This window comes from Arvicola amphibius, chromosome 3, assembly GCF_903992535.2.
Source record: "Arvicola amphibius chromosome 3, mArvAmp1.2, whole genome shotgun sequence".
Classification (NCBI taxonomy): domain Eukaryota; kingdom Metazoa; phylum Chordata; class Mammalia; order Rodentia; family Cricetidae; genus Arvicola; species Arvicola amphibius.
Window position 1 is genome coordinate 144,961,920 of NC_052049.1, and position 15,247 is coordinate 144,977,166.

At 36.2% G+C, this 15,247-nt stretch overlaps 1 protein-coding gene across 1 annotated transcript in view; it reads right to left on the reverse strand.

Moving 5' to 3' along the window:
- Fam83b (family with sequence similarity 83 member B) overlaps window positions 1-15,247 on the reverse strand; it is a 51,400-nt gene that overhangs the window by 14,134 nt on the left and 22,019 nt on the right. The gene's annotated exons all lie outside the window — the stretch shown is intronic.

The following is a 15,247-nucleotide window of genomic DNA, read 5'->3' on the forward strand; positions in this document are numbered from 1 at the left end:
AGAACAGAGCGTTATATGTATCTGTGTCCCTGAAATTAACTTTTAGACAGAAGCAGCAAAAATTAACATCAACAACAAAAATAGTCAATGTTCAATATGACTAAGAAAGAAACACCTTTAAAAACAGGCCTCTAAGCTGGAGTGCATCATATTTGAAGAAAAGGAGAATGGTTCAATTGGCTTAGCACTTTCGGTGCCAAGCACACTTCCGGACAACTTCTAATGCGATTGGCAGTAAGATGGAAGTCCCCAACCTTGTAAAACTTGAATTAGCCTGCAGAAAGGCATTTTTGAGGGACATGGAGCAGTAGATAAAAGGGATCAGGGCTTTCTGACACTGAGGAGTGGTGTAACAGGCTCAGCACAGGAATTCCAGTGACAGGGTCTGCTTGAAACGAAGTGCAGCTCTCTCCCTATGGACAGGACAGCTTGAGGGAGAATCATGGGAGAGCAAGTCCATTTTTATGTACTCCTATACAACATTTAGGCACGATACTGGATCATCCTAAAGTTATATAAGATGGTCTTATATATTCTTGAGATCAGCTGTAAAAGGCAGTGCAGCTAGGCTTAGGGGAAGCAGACTTTCCCTGGCTTCTCCCATTGCCTTCCTATGTATGGAGTGTTGTCGGGCCAGGGGAAGAGGAAAGCAGGAGAAAACCACCTCACGTGGTGTCTTGAGGATAGTCTTCGTGATCTCAAGTATGTGATGTCTTCAATTCACATCCATGAGTGTTAACTTATAGTACCGTGTTTAATAAATATTGATGAAAGAAAGGTTTAAAAAATAATTCATATTTTATAAAACAAATTCTAAAATATATTTCTGACATGGTCTGGTAGTACTTTTTGACCAGAAAACAATTGAAATAAAGAAACATTACTATCCAAAATATTATTTTTAACCAATATATATATATAGTCATTTTAATTTACCAGGAACTCTCATGTAACAAGTTATTTTAGACTTTGAAAATGGACAAAAGGCCATTTCATAGGATTTTGTTTGGAAAAGTAATTGAAATCACTCAGTCAGTGAGTGATTCGATCATACTGAGAGTAGAACAAATACCAGTCTTTCTTGTGTGACAGATAAGAGACTAAGTCAAGACCTAGATACTAGATTATACATCTTCAGCAAACTTATCTGTGACCAGCCAAGTCTGGCACCTTCCTAGACTTCTGTTTTCTGTCCCTCAACTCAGTGTCTGGAAATTATATGAGCTCTACAAAGCTGCAGAAGGCAACATAGCATGAGCTGTTCTGTAGGGGGATTAGTCTTGGTACAGAACATTGACCAGAAGTGATGTATGTTCAGCTTGACCTGAACATACTGCATGCTCACTGTGCTCTAGAAAATGACCACAATGACTACATTTAAGCAAAGAAGAAGTATAGAAATATCATATCTAAATTTGATATGAAATACAATACAAATTCTGAAAAGAGAATACCTCTCATTGTGACCTACTGGGAAAAAGTATCTGATAGAGATATACATAATGAAAGTACCTATTCTACAGATTTATCTGTGAGAAGGATTGTAAAACCCTCTTTATGAATGAGATCATGATGTTAATCTTTATAACTGTACCAAGTCAAAGCCTGTTATCTCAGCTACTGTGCTATTGCCATGAACAGACATGATGAACAAGGCAACTCTTATGAAAGAAAGCACTTAAGTGGGGGCATGCTTAATGTTTCAGAAGGTTAGTTCATGTAATCATGGCAGGAAGCAGGCAGGCATAGCACTGGAGCAGTAACTGAGAGTTTAACATCCCGATTCACAGACAGCAGGCATAGAAAAAGCCAGACTGGGCCTGTCCCAGGCTTTTGGAGATTCTATGAGTGACTCACCTCCTCCAACAAGGACACACCTACTCTTTTCTAAGTGCCACACCTTCCAGTCCTTCTCCAGTAGTTTTGCTAACCAGGCAGCAAGCATTCAAATATATCATTATATGTGGGCCCTTTTCATTCAAACCACCACCCATGCATAGTGCAAATCAGTAAAAACATTTTTAAAAAATGAAAAGTTGGTCCACTGTGATGCTGAAGATCAATGCCTATTTTTTTTTTTTTCAGAAAAATGGTTCACGATTGCAGGATTTTCTTTTGAGTCTTATTTGGTTTCCTCTATACAACCAGCTAGCAAGATATCTTTATAGAGCATATTTGCCTAATAAGTATGGGTGAGTGATCTGCAGTCACTTAGCTGCTACCAGCACTCTCAAAGTGCTTCATTTAAAGGGATTCTGACTTCCTGGTAATCATGTAAAGTGAGACAGGAAGATTTATTTTTTTCTGGCATAAGAAATAAAATATTTTGTAAAGATATAAAGGTTAATGTGATTTATAAAAAGTATTTAGAATAAAATTAAACACAACTAAAAATTATTAATAATTGTGTAATAGAAATCAAGGAAAACGATGACTTAAGAGATATATATTTCTAAGTCTGCAAAAACCTGTCAAAAATTATGAGCTAATAGGTTTCAAAAAAACCCCAAAATTAGCTGATATGGGGAGCAAATGTCTCTGGCCCTTATTCCTGAACAGCTTAAGTAAGAACTAATAGCTTGTAACTGTATATCAACCACTTCGATTTGTCATAAGTCAAATGGAAAAGTCACTGAAATGACTCTCTCTGCAATAAATCAACTAGGCTAGAGAAGATTTTACATGCACTAGGTTCTAAAATCCTAAGCGGCAGCAACTCTTTTCTACTCTTGCTAGTGATGTCTGCAGTAGTGTAAACAGGGCTTCTCCCCTCAACTCTAACCGATAGCTTCACTCTCGCATACTGAAAGTAAGAATTCAATTATCCTAGAGATTTCAGGAGCTTACTATTAAAAATTGATTTACACAAAAAAATCCCAACTTCATGTCTATATTCCAAATGATCTAGAATATGTAAAGAAAGGTATTACATTTTTCTTTGATAACTTAACAAGACACACTGTACATTATTTACAAAGACTAAACCATCACTAATTGGCAAAAGTGAGAAAAATCTAGTAGAGAATATATAATACAAATTAACAGAAGAAGTGAAGGAAAAAAAAGCACTAAATGATACATATGTATGGCAACTCAGAGGAGACTCAAGAATAAGGATTATCCACATTACTTGCATAATATAGGTTCCAAAGTGCCTAGTGCAAACATGAAATTTTTGCTTTTACCTTTTTTATAACTTAAGCAAACACCAGATCTATACAAGTAAGCAAGCTTACTTTTAAAAATAACTTCAATGGGGACTTGAAAATGAATTATGAGCGAAGAGAGAAGGCATAAATGAAATTGCAAAGGACCCATAGTCCTTTCTTTGATTTCAAAAATCCAAGCATCTCACATGTTCTAATTTCTTCATACTTTTTCCAAATTGACTTTTCCTGAAACTTGAACTAGCAAGTATACTTAGCATGGGCTCCCAAACCAACCGTGTCTTAGACAAAGCAGGGATGGAGGGGAAAAAAAACCTCAAGACCCTCCACCTCTATTTTCTATCAAGATAATCTAGCTATGTGGTCATACAGTCCGCCTTACAAAACCTCACAGGGAACACTGTGGAAAGGCAAAGGCTAGAGGGACAGAAATGGAGAGGAGGAAGCACCTCAGCAGATTCTGACCTACCAAAAATCAACCAATTAAAATGGCTCCAGCTGGGTGCAAGCCAGCTCTAGGAGCACAAAAGAAATGCTCTAGAAATATAGTTCTCTTACCAGTCACAAAATCCAAGTCAAATTGGATAGAAGTTTCAAATATAAGCCTCAAAATATAATACTTGCTGAAGAAAGCATGCCAAAAATAAGTCAGAACCATAGAATGAGCAAGAGATTTTGGACAACACCCCAAACTACAAATCAGCTATGAACAGTAAGTTTTTAAGATACTAAATACTTGGTTCTCCTATTTAATGTGTGAAAATGGAGCTCTTCAAATATAGACAAAGGGCACTGTATTACAAAAATAAAAACTCCACAAAACATTTGTGAACAAAGGAAATTAAAATAGAGAAATAATAGAAAATATGGGAGAATATATTTGCTAACTACATGCCTGAGAAGGGAATGACATCCAGAACATGTAGAAAACTTCAATTTTCAAAGGCAGAAAAGCAAATAGCATGATCTCGAAGTAGGCAACAGAAGAAAACATCACTTACCAGAAATAACACAAATATTTAATAAGTAAAAAAGAGTTAACAGGTATAAATACCAATAGTTAATAAGTAAAAAAACTGCCTAACATTACTAATGGTCAAAGACATGTATATTAAAACTATAATGAGATATTTCTTCACAGCAATAAAAGTCATTATTACCACAATATTAACCATAACAAGTGATAGTAAAAATATGAAGGAAAAATAAGGAAGAAGAGTACATGCATACTTTTGGTGGCAAAAACAATCAAAATAGATGTTATGAAAAACAGTGTGGACCAGAAGGACTAAATTGCAGAACTACCAAGGACTCCCAGGTGAGTGGGGATCTAGAACACTTGGTAGAAGAAGACAGAAGCAAAGGGCGGATGAATGAATCCTCATCCATACTGGATTGCCTACCTGACCGGAACCCACAAGTGGCAACAGCTGAGGAAACTTTATCTAAGCAAGCATAAGGTACCCAGGTACATAGGACCCACGATATTAGATGGGGCAGTGGAAATGGGGAGAAGGTTGGAGTTGACTTAGGGTAGGGTATCTAGCTGTGCAGAGCCAAGGTGACATATGCAAGGATGGCCCAGAGTGGTGCTGACCCATGGACATGACTCACTGTTGCTGACTTTGCAGAACTTGCTGACTGAGGGGGAGACTAATGTTGGACCTGAAAAGCCTAAATATCAGTTCCCAACATTTCAGGCCAGCATACCTTAGATCTCTCCTGAACATTGCAAACCCCTATACAAAAAATAAAATGGGTAATTTGAATTAAAAAGAAGATAAAAGTGAGGAAGAGGAAGAAAAGAAAAAAAATCTCAGCTAACACTAATGCCAGACACAAAAGTCCCAGTGTAGAAACAAACACAACACAAAAAGCAAAGAAACACCTGCCTTCCAAAATGCACCAATCTCGTAGGAGCGGACTCAAAAGACAGTGACTTAAAAGAACCCTCAAAGAGTACAAAAGAACAATAAGAAATATGTTTGATCAACACAAAGACATCATGAAGTACTCCAAGAGAACAAAAACAAACAGGTGAATGACATAAAGAAGTCAATTTAGGAGGTGAAAGTTGGTTTCAGTAAGGAGAACTGTGGAAGAAAAGTCAGGCTGAAATGATATGGGAAATGGAAATTTTCATGAAAAGCCTCACCAAAAGAACACATCATATGGAGAACAAAAGTACAAGGGCTTGAAGAGAAGAAAGAGGAAATGGGTCATTCATTCAATGGGAAAAATTTAAAATATATGAAGTGAATGCAAGAGAAATTTGACCCTAAGTGAAAGGACCAAGTCTTTGAATTATAGGAATAGAAGAACTGTATGGGAAATGCATGGAATTTTCAACAAAACTGTAGACTGTGTCCCAAAGGCATGGCAATCCAGCTTCAAAATTCATGCACATTCTTCAGAAGATTCCACCTCATCTACTGTTGGGACCCAGTGCATCACAAAGCAAAACTACCACCAGAACCAAAGACAGGAAAGTAGAGCTTGTGAGATGTCAGTGGGTAAAGGTGCTTGCCACCAAGCCTAAGGGCCTGAGTCCAATCCCCAGAACTCACAGAACTAATTTGTGAAAGCTGTCCTCTGCCTCCACACACGCACTGTGGAACATGCATGGCTACACACACACACACACACACACACACACACACACACACACACACACAAAATAAGTAAATAAATCTTTTACAAAATTGCAGAAAGATGTGGTAGAGACCTGGGGATTTGGGGAATGAGTAGGAAAAGGATGAGAGAGGTTAAAGATTGAGTGTGACCAGATCGTGTATAAAATTTCCAAATATTAAATCAATAAAAATTTGTGAAAAACTAGAACTACCACATTATCTAATAACCCCTTTACCCCCTACAAAGCATACAGCCATAGGAAATTAAAGCAGCTTCTCAGGCATCTATATTCCCGTGTTTATTGCAGCACGATTTACAACAGCCAAGAAATGGGAACAAATTATATGTTTCCCTAACTGATAAATGGAGAAAGAAAATGTAGTACATACATATGGTGGAATACTATTCAGCCATAACATAATGGAATTCTAAGAAATGCCCACCATAAGCTCAGACACTTGGTCTCCAGATGGTGGCACTGTCTTGGGTCTTGGGGAGGTTATGGGGCAATACAGCCTTGCTAGAGAAAGTGTGTCACTAGGGATGGACCTTGAAAATCCAGAGTCTTGACCTGTATGCTTCCTATGATTGGACCAAAGGTGACGTCTTAGCTTACTGCTCCAGGTGTCTGCTCCCATTCCTCCACTGTCATTGGAGACTCCCCTTTGGAAACAATAAGGCAAGATAAACCCTTCCTTAGATACTTTGCTTTGGGCTATGGGTTACAGCAGCAGCAGCAGCAGCAGCAGCAGCAACAACAACAACAACAACAAAGCAATTAACACATGAAGAATCTAATAGAGTCAGCATCACCAAAATGGGTGATTATGGAGGTGCCTTAGCCAAGGAAATGCAGAGGGAGGAAAGGATAGAGAAAGCCAGCAGTGGGTACTACGCTGTGTTTAAACTGGAGTCGGGATTGCTAATATGCTATTGCATGGTAGGGTGACTACAGATATTATTATGTGCTTTATATTCTCAAGAGCAAGTGACTTTTAATACCTTCATACTAGTGAAGCAATAAATGTTAAGTAAATTGAATTTGATATTGCAATACATACATCACATAGTCCTCCATTAAGATGCACAAGTTTGTGACTATCTACACTGGCTAAAATGAGTAACTTTAAGAAATAAAATGTAAGGATTGTTGCTAAGTAACTACAGATCTAAAGCTGTCTTTTAAGTGGTGTTGCATGGAAGAATGAGGACCATAGTTAGTCAAATCCATAAAACATAAGGGGAAAGTTGAGTTTGTTTGCACACTCCAAAGAAACCACCGATGTTACCAGGAAATCAGGACACACTCATGGCTCTTCAAAGCCAGTGCCTGTTACTGTATTTTAATATCTCAAGGTGTACAGATGGCAGATGCTTGTGGCAACACCCTATCACAGAGTTCAAGAACCCAGTATCATATTTGCATATCACATTGTAAGCTTTGCTTTTAATTTTATTATTAAATTTGTCAAACCTTCAGAAAAACTGAAATGACAAATCTATAATCTATTACAAGCATTTTAATATTATATTTTATTTAATTTTGTAGATAAATAGTATGATCTGGGATCAAAATTTAGAGTAAAAATGAACATGACCATCAACCATGTTTTTCAATGACACTTGAAGAGAAGGCATCGAGTAGCTATATAAGGCAATGTGCTAAAGCAGTTCACTTCTTAGAGACTAGAATCCATTCATTAAAATTAATAAACTTTTTTTTACTTAATTACTTGGTACTTAATTGTACCGATAATATTTTAAAAGGAAACTTATTAAGGAGAAAATGAATATATTGTAATGAATATCATTTTAAATCATTAAATTGAACCAAAACCTATTCAAATTGTGATCAATGAGGGAAGAATACAACAAACATTTAAAATTGAATTAATCATGAGTATAAACATGGCACTAAGATGAGAAACAAAATTAATTAAAATTTAAATGGGAATAAGTTATGAGAAATATTCAAAAGCAGAAAGTTTAAAAAATCATTTTAGAGTTTGTGAAAACTTTCTGTATAAAATCTTAATGTTGGATTAAATAATAATTCATTTAGTAAACTGGATTCTATTTCCTCAGATATACTCAGCTTTTGAGAGCAGTATACCTGACAAATATCAACTGTTGATAATTTTGTTGAGATGCAGGATGACTATATATATATATATATATATATATATATATATATAGTCTTTTCTAGGAGAATAGTTATGTGAGGAATTAATTCATAAAACTATAAAGAAACATGCCATTTTTATAATAAAATTATAAGCAAACTACAACAATTTACATGCACTTAATTTTCTCTGTATTTTGTCTGATTCGTCTATTATCTCTACTACCTGTTCTTCCCAGCACCAGCTTTCTAAAATTACTTGCAGCTGGAACTTGAGAGTGTGGCTCTGGTGGTCAGGGAAGGTTGTCTTCAAAGTTAGGAAGTAAGTGGAATAGTTTTCAAAACCGTCAAGCTAAACTGGAAAAGTTTCTCCACGCTGCATAGACTGCTACTACACCACCAGCAGTTCGAGTTTCTTAAGTCCTTGACTATCTAAGAACAGCCACTCTTTACAGAGGGGCAGTGCACAGGCACAGAGCGCAAGGATGCTTGCAGCTGAACGGTGCACATCTTGTAGTCTGCTTCAGCTTCTACTCTCAGGTCATCAAGATTAGAATTAAAATCTCACTGTCCAATTCTCAATTTTTTTTCACAGTACATGGGAAGTAGAAAGTAGAAAAAGACAAGATCTCCTGAGTAAATTGGGAGCATGGGGACCTTGGGGGAGGTCTGGAGGAGGGAGGACAGAGGCAGGGAGGGGAGCAGAGAAAAATGTAGAGTTCAATAATAATCAATAAAAAAAGAAAAAAGAAAAAAATTATAAACTATAACTACACTCCTTCAACTGGTTCGTAAAATATGTTCGTGGTTAAAAAGGCTTTTTAGTCTGTTATTCTACATATAGAGACTGCACCAACAAAAACTGAAATAAGAACACATTCCAAATGTTCTCATTAGATTAGATCAAATCGTTTTATTAAAAAATTAAAGAATTTATATGTTTATATGTATTGCCCTTCATTGGCATTCTACATTCATGTTATTTGAAAATAAATGGTCCATATATATCACCAAAAGCCCACAGTTAAGCCGTTACCATAGGGGAGGCTGATTATTAAAGAAGACAGCAAATGACGAGGACATAATGGGGAAGAAAATCTATATAAAAATTATCCTGCAGCAATCATCAAATTCCACCACTTTAGCAATATAAAATACAACTTTAAAATTTATTTAACTTCTAAGTGAGTTTCCAAAGGGTGAATAATTTCAATTTTCATACATATGCACAACTAACACTTTAAAAGCTGCATCTACTCTAGCAACATTCAAATTGCAATCTTGATTGGGTTGAGCACAATGTTTCTGAGGCAATTGTAATGCCCCTGAAATCTGGTTTATTTGAGACTTCGTTGGCGAATAAATTAAAGGGTATAGTAAAAATATACATATATTCTTGAAACCATTAAGAAGTCAGGGAAGAGGAAAAAATTATTTAAATTATTAAAATGTGAAGCACTGCAGTAAGAAATCTCCCCTTTAACTTGGGTTGTTGAGCTGATGAAATGCAGCGCTGAGCCTGGAAACTGAATTCAATGCCTGATGGGCTGCATAATTTTCAATAATTTAGTTTTAAACTAAATTGCAATTAACGAGCACGTAAAAAAGATTCCACCTCCATTCATAAAGTGACTGTAAAGTTGAGAGAGAACCGCACTGCTGCTCCAGACCCAATGCTGTGTCAGATTGCCTTTTGTTTATTTATTTTTTTTCTCATTTTTTTATTCAAGATTTCCATCTCCTCCCCCTTCCCTCCCCTCCCCTCCACCCATACCCCCACTCCACCCCTCTCCAAAGACAAAGAGCCATCAGGGTTCCCTTCACTATGTTAAGTCCAAGGTCCTCCCAGCTCCCCCTAAGTCCAGGAAGGTGAGCAACCAAACTGACAAGGCTCACAGTGAGCCCGTCCATGCTGTAGAGTTCATGTTCATTGCCATCGTCCTTGGTTTCTCAGTCCTCCTCCACCGTCAACCACATGTGTAAAATATGGGTATTGCAACTCTAGGAAGCCAAGAAAGTGCATAGTAACATTCTTAAGACATGAAAAACAATACTTTTAATATTCACTATACAGGGTGTCTTTCCCCATGCCTACCTCTCCTGAATATGTAGATTCTATTAAGAACAGATTATATAGAAAAGGAAACAAAAGTCCAATATCTCAAAAGCCCAATTTCCCCTTTCATGTTGGTACGCATTCATTTTTATATGGTTTAAACTATTTTATGTAATATTGTGTATTATGTATTTGTCATTATGGGATATTTTCTTCTCATTAAAAACTGTTGGATGATCCTGCATGGAAAAGACTTTTTCCCAAAGAAGTGTGAGGACCACAGCATGCAGACAAAGGGGAGTCAAAGACTGTTGCAAATATATAAAACAGAACATCGAAACCTAGTTGGTTCGGGAGATTCTGCCGTTCAGAGTTCGGGAAGTAATCCGAATTTTCCAAGCAGCTTTCATAATTGACTCATTTATGGAAAAAAATAAAAAAACCATCTACAGAACTGTATGTATTATTAAGGAAGCCAACAAAAGAGAACTTCAGTGCTTAATCAGGAAGAGAGCAAAGAAAAACAAATAAATACCTGACACCCTCTCTGGCTGTTGCCTTCCACTGGGCAAGTTTCTCCACAGTAGGAAGACAAATCCCAGGGAAAGTGATGAGTGGGCTTCACAATCTTCTTTATAACTATAGTTTTGCTAGTATTTTGAATTCTAATGTAAATATCTGTGTTTTCTTTTTCTTCCCCTCATATGAACTGGAGATCCAAACTCAGTGACCTCTTGTTTGTGTGTGTGGCAAGCGCTTTAACAACCAAGCCGTCTCCCAAACTTCCTAAACAGAACTTCAAATGAGTACTGTTAGCTATGTGTGTCTTAGGCTTATAATATTTTTATAGGTTTCTGTGTCATATTTTGTCATTCATTTGATGAAAATTGTATCCTATAGTAATGTACTCAAGCTAAATAAGAGCATTGCACTTTTCTAAAGTCAAGCCAACATAAAAACGTTAGTATTAGAAAATGAGAGTTCTTGAAATCAAAATATATTCTGAGAAATTTTATAAATGCTAGAGTGTTTGCCTAAACCCTGGATGGAATAGAAGAAAATCACACACTGAACAGATATATAAACAAGATCAACTTTGATCACAGACATACTCTCAAACATACATTCTATGACTCTATGTCTTAAAAGTCTTTATAAGATATTATCTTTGAAAACATCATCAATATTATCCTAGGTCTCTTAAAATCAGAGGATCTAAGAGGCTGAGTCTAGACAGAGCTTCTCAACCTACTTTTGGATCTAAATTCCTTTGACAAACCTATGTTTATATTATAATTTACATTTATTTACATCATTATTTACATTTCTGCTTTACCAGTTATTCATGATGCTTTGTGGTTATTTTGTTATTTGCCCATGGCAACATTTACAAACCATCGAGATCTTCTTACTTATAAATATAACTTACTTTTAAATACCATTTGATTTAAAACAGCAGTGTTAGTAATAACTTGGTTGTTTTAAAAATATAATATAAATACAGATAATGCCTTTCTTTTAAAGGTAATGGTTTTTAAAAACTGAATTATATTTCTAGCATACAGCTTCTTTTTCAATGTTGCTTTTTGGGGTGGTTGAGTTTTAAACTGCACTGTTATTTAGTGAGGGAGGCAGAGGAAAGATGTCCACAGCACACAGTAAGAGGGCACTCTTTCCATATTACTAGCTGAGATTTACATCTCTCTAAACATAATTGCACTATCAGAATATAAACCAATGAATTTCAGAGTAGCCATTAAAGAAGATCTAACCAAAAATGCTCATAAATATACATTAGATGAAAGAGACTCTGTAATACCCAGCTGTTCTCATTAGTATATATTTTTGTATGTTGCCATCTCATTCTAATGTAGTAGCAGTGTTTATAATCACTAGTAACTAGTAAATACTTGATAGCTTCACTTATTTAACTATAGAGCATACTTTACTAAATTGTATTTTTTTTCTTTTTTTTTTCTTTTTTTTTGTTTTTCAAGACAGGGTTTCTCTGCAGCTTTTTTAGAGCCTGTCCTGGAACTAGCTCTTGTAGACCAGGCTGGCCTCGAACTCACAGAGATCCGCCTGCCTCTGCCTCCTGAGTGCTGGGATTAAAGGCGTGCGCCACCACTGCCCGGCTCTAAATTGTATTTTTAATTAAGAAAAAATACTTTTTCTTATTTTGGTGACAAAAGTAAATGAAATATATACCAAAACACCAACTCAATTGACTCCACGTATTTTAGCCAAATGTTGTCACTAGTGTAGCTTTGGGTACTTTTATGTTTTCTGAGTACTATAAATATTTAGTCTATTTCTAAGTGAACTAGTCATTTTACATGTTGTGATTTTTTGTAAAATCCATTTACTTAGAATTTGGTTTCTCTGTAGAGATAGAATAGCATGACAAGGTGAAACAAAACAATTTCTTCACTTAAATGTCATCTGTGATTTCAATAAGTATGTATACATATATTACACACACACATACACATATACACACACACACACACACACACATATATATATATAGAGAGAGAGAGAGGGAGGGAGAGAGAGAGAAAAAGAGACGAGACACATAGTATATATATATATATATATATATATATATATATATGATATTAGATGAATGAGAAATGAGAGAGGAATGGAAATATATATATATATATACATATAAGCTACCCTTTGAAATCTTGATTATGAAATCAAAGTGCAAAGGTCATAGCTAATATAAACAGAATGAATAAGAGGCATTTGTTTCTCCACATAGGAATGACATGTTTACATGTGCAAACAAAATTAGAAGTGGCCAGGTGTGGTGGCACACACCTTTACTTTCAACATTCAGGGGAAGAAGAAGGAACTCTGTGAGTTTCAGGCCAGCCTGATCTACATAGTAAGTTCAAAGACAGAGAAAGCCTACACAATAAGACATTATCTCAAGGACAGGGAAAGGGCTACACAATAAGACATTATCTCAAAAATTAGATGTATATAGTAAGTAGGCAAGCTTTGTAATACAGCATGAATAGTTTGTGATGAAAGATTGTGATCTTATATCAAATAGTGATATTGTTCTAGTTTTAATGTAATATCTGAAATCTATCCTGATTGATTAAATTCTCACATATTTGACCTTTAACTTGCTGTATAGCTGCTCTAGAGTTCTCCTCGCATTCTTGAGATCTCAACATATTCTTGAGATCTACTGTACAGCACAAATGATTACATTTAATAATGATATTTTGTATTATTATTTATATATTTTATTAATTAACAAATATTTAATTGTTTTATTAACTTGTCAATAATTTTAATTATTTTAGTTATATTATTATATAATATATTGCATTACAATATATTATAATCATTTTCTAAATTATTAAGAAAAGCTTAAAATTCTCAGTGCAAAAGGTTATAAGAATGGAGGTAATATATTAATTAACTTTGTTTAATAACTGTAGAGTACATATCTTACGATATTACACAGGAAGCTGGCAAGATGGCTCAGCTGGTAAAGGTACTTGCTGCCAAGTCTGACCATCTGATTCAATCTCCAGGACATGCCTGGTAGAAGGAGAAAACCGACTCCTGCAAGTTCTTTGACTTCCATGCATACACCTTAGCGCATGCACACGCAAGTACATACGTGTACGAGTACATGCATACACACACTAAATGAATAAATGCAGTAAAATATTTGCCCTTCTTTAAAACAATGCATTGTATACATTAAATATATGTACATATACATAATACATATCGCTTGAAAATGTTTTATGTCTATTTAGGTCTGTGCAGCACAATCATAAACATACCGAGGAGTTCATGGTAAAGGGAAACTGGCTTCCACTAGAGTGTCTCTGGCACCTGGCCGATATGAAAGCTATTGAGAGGTATCACAAGGGTCAAGAGTGGTTCAAATCAGCTCAATAATTTTACTTTTCTCTGCAGCAAGTAAACAGTCCCTGGTTACGCAGCATCCATTCTTCCGGCTCTCCCTCTTTGAAGTGAGAAGAATGACTTGGCATTATCAGGTGCTTTCAGGCGCTCCTTATGTCTGCCTGGCTGGTTCCCACCTTCACTCCACTGCTTCTGTATCTGGGAATCCTCCGGCTATGCTTTTCTTTGTATCTCTTCACTGATTTGCAAGTCCATACATTTCTCACTATTTGCCCTGCAATCCTAGTCTGCCAACTTTGCTGTTTGTCACCAGAGCCATGCATGCCACAACCAGACTCTGGTTCTCAAAAATTCTTGGCTTTGTAGTTCTAGTGACAATAATGTACAGATCCCAGTCCCTCATTGTGTAATGTCATAACAGTCAGGATCACACTGACTGAGCCACGGAACAAGAGTGGTGGGCAGTCTAGGCACAGGCAGTGCCACACTGGTGCTAAATGATAAAGTGTGTACTGAGCTTGTCAGACAGTGTGAGAAGTATCGGATCAGGGTTGGAGTCAGGGGAAAGGTGCGAAAAGGAGTGTCTTCAATGTTATTATTGGAGGTGGCAGTGATCCACATTAAACTAACAACATTTGGACAACAGTACTTCTAAATGGAAGGCAGCTCCCATGGATTCACCTCAGGACTCTTGGGAGATGGTGATCCTTATTGGTTTTATTCTAAGATAGACCTTTGTTTAAATTTAATTAATTAGTATATTTTACAACCTGACCGTAGTTTCCCATCCTTCCTCTCCTCCCATTCCCTCTTCTACCCTCCCATCCGCCCCTCCCCCAGTCCACTTCTGTTTAAGGTAGACTTTTTGATAAATGGCTTCATGCCAGTTTATGTCCTTGGTTGGTCACTGCCTCCTAAGCCACTGAATATCTGTGAAGATGAAACATTTTGTAGAGTGTCTCTTCTAAAAAGAGACAGCCTTCGCTTTGTAAATTAAAAACAAACTAACAAACAAAATCCCAGGAGTAAATAAAGCAAGTAAGGCTGCTTTTATGAAGAACCCCATATGACTTTGCATGACATTTCTGTATCATACAACGCTGAGTCACCACAGCATCTTAAAATGCTTTTCTCTGTCAACATGTGATTCATTAAAATCTTTCCCTATTTTAGGAAATTCTATAACATCATGGGGGATAAAACTGAAGTCTATTTGCCATATTATGATAGACAAAACTTACTGAAAAAGAGGAGAACCGTGGGTAGAGAGGCAGGTTTGTAAGCATGGAAACCACTCTTAAGTCGGAGACAGTTTACTAACTGCCTTTTTACAGGGACATAGGTGTGTTTACCAGGTTTCCCTCCTGC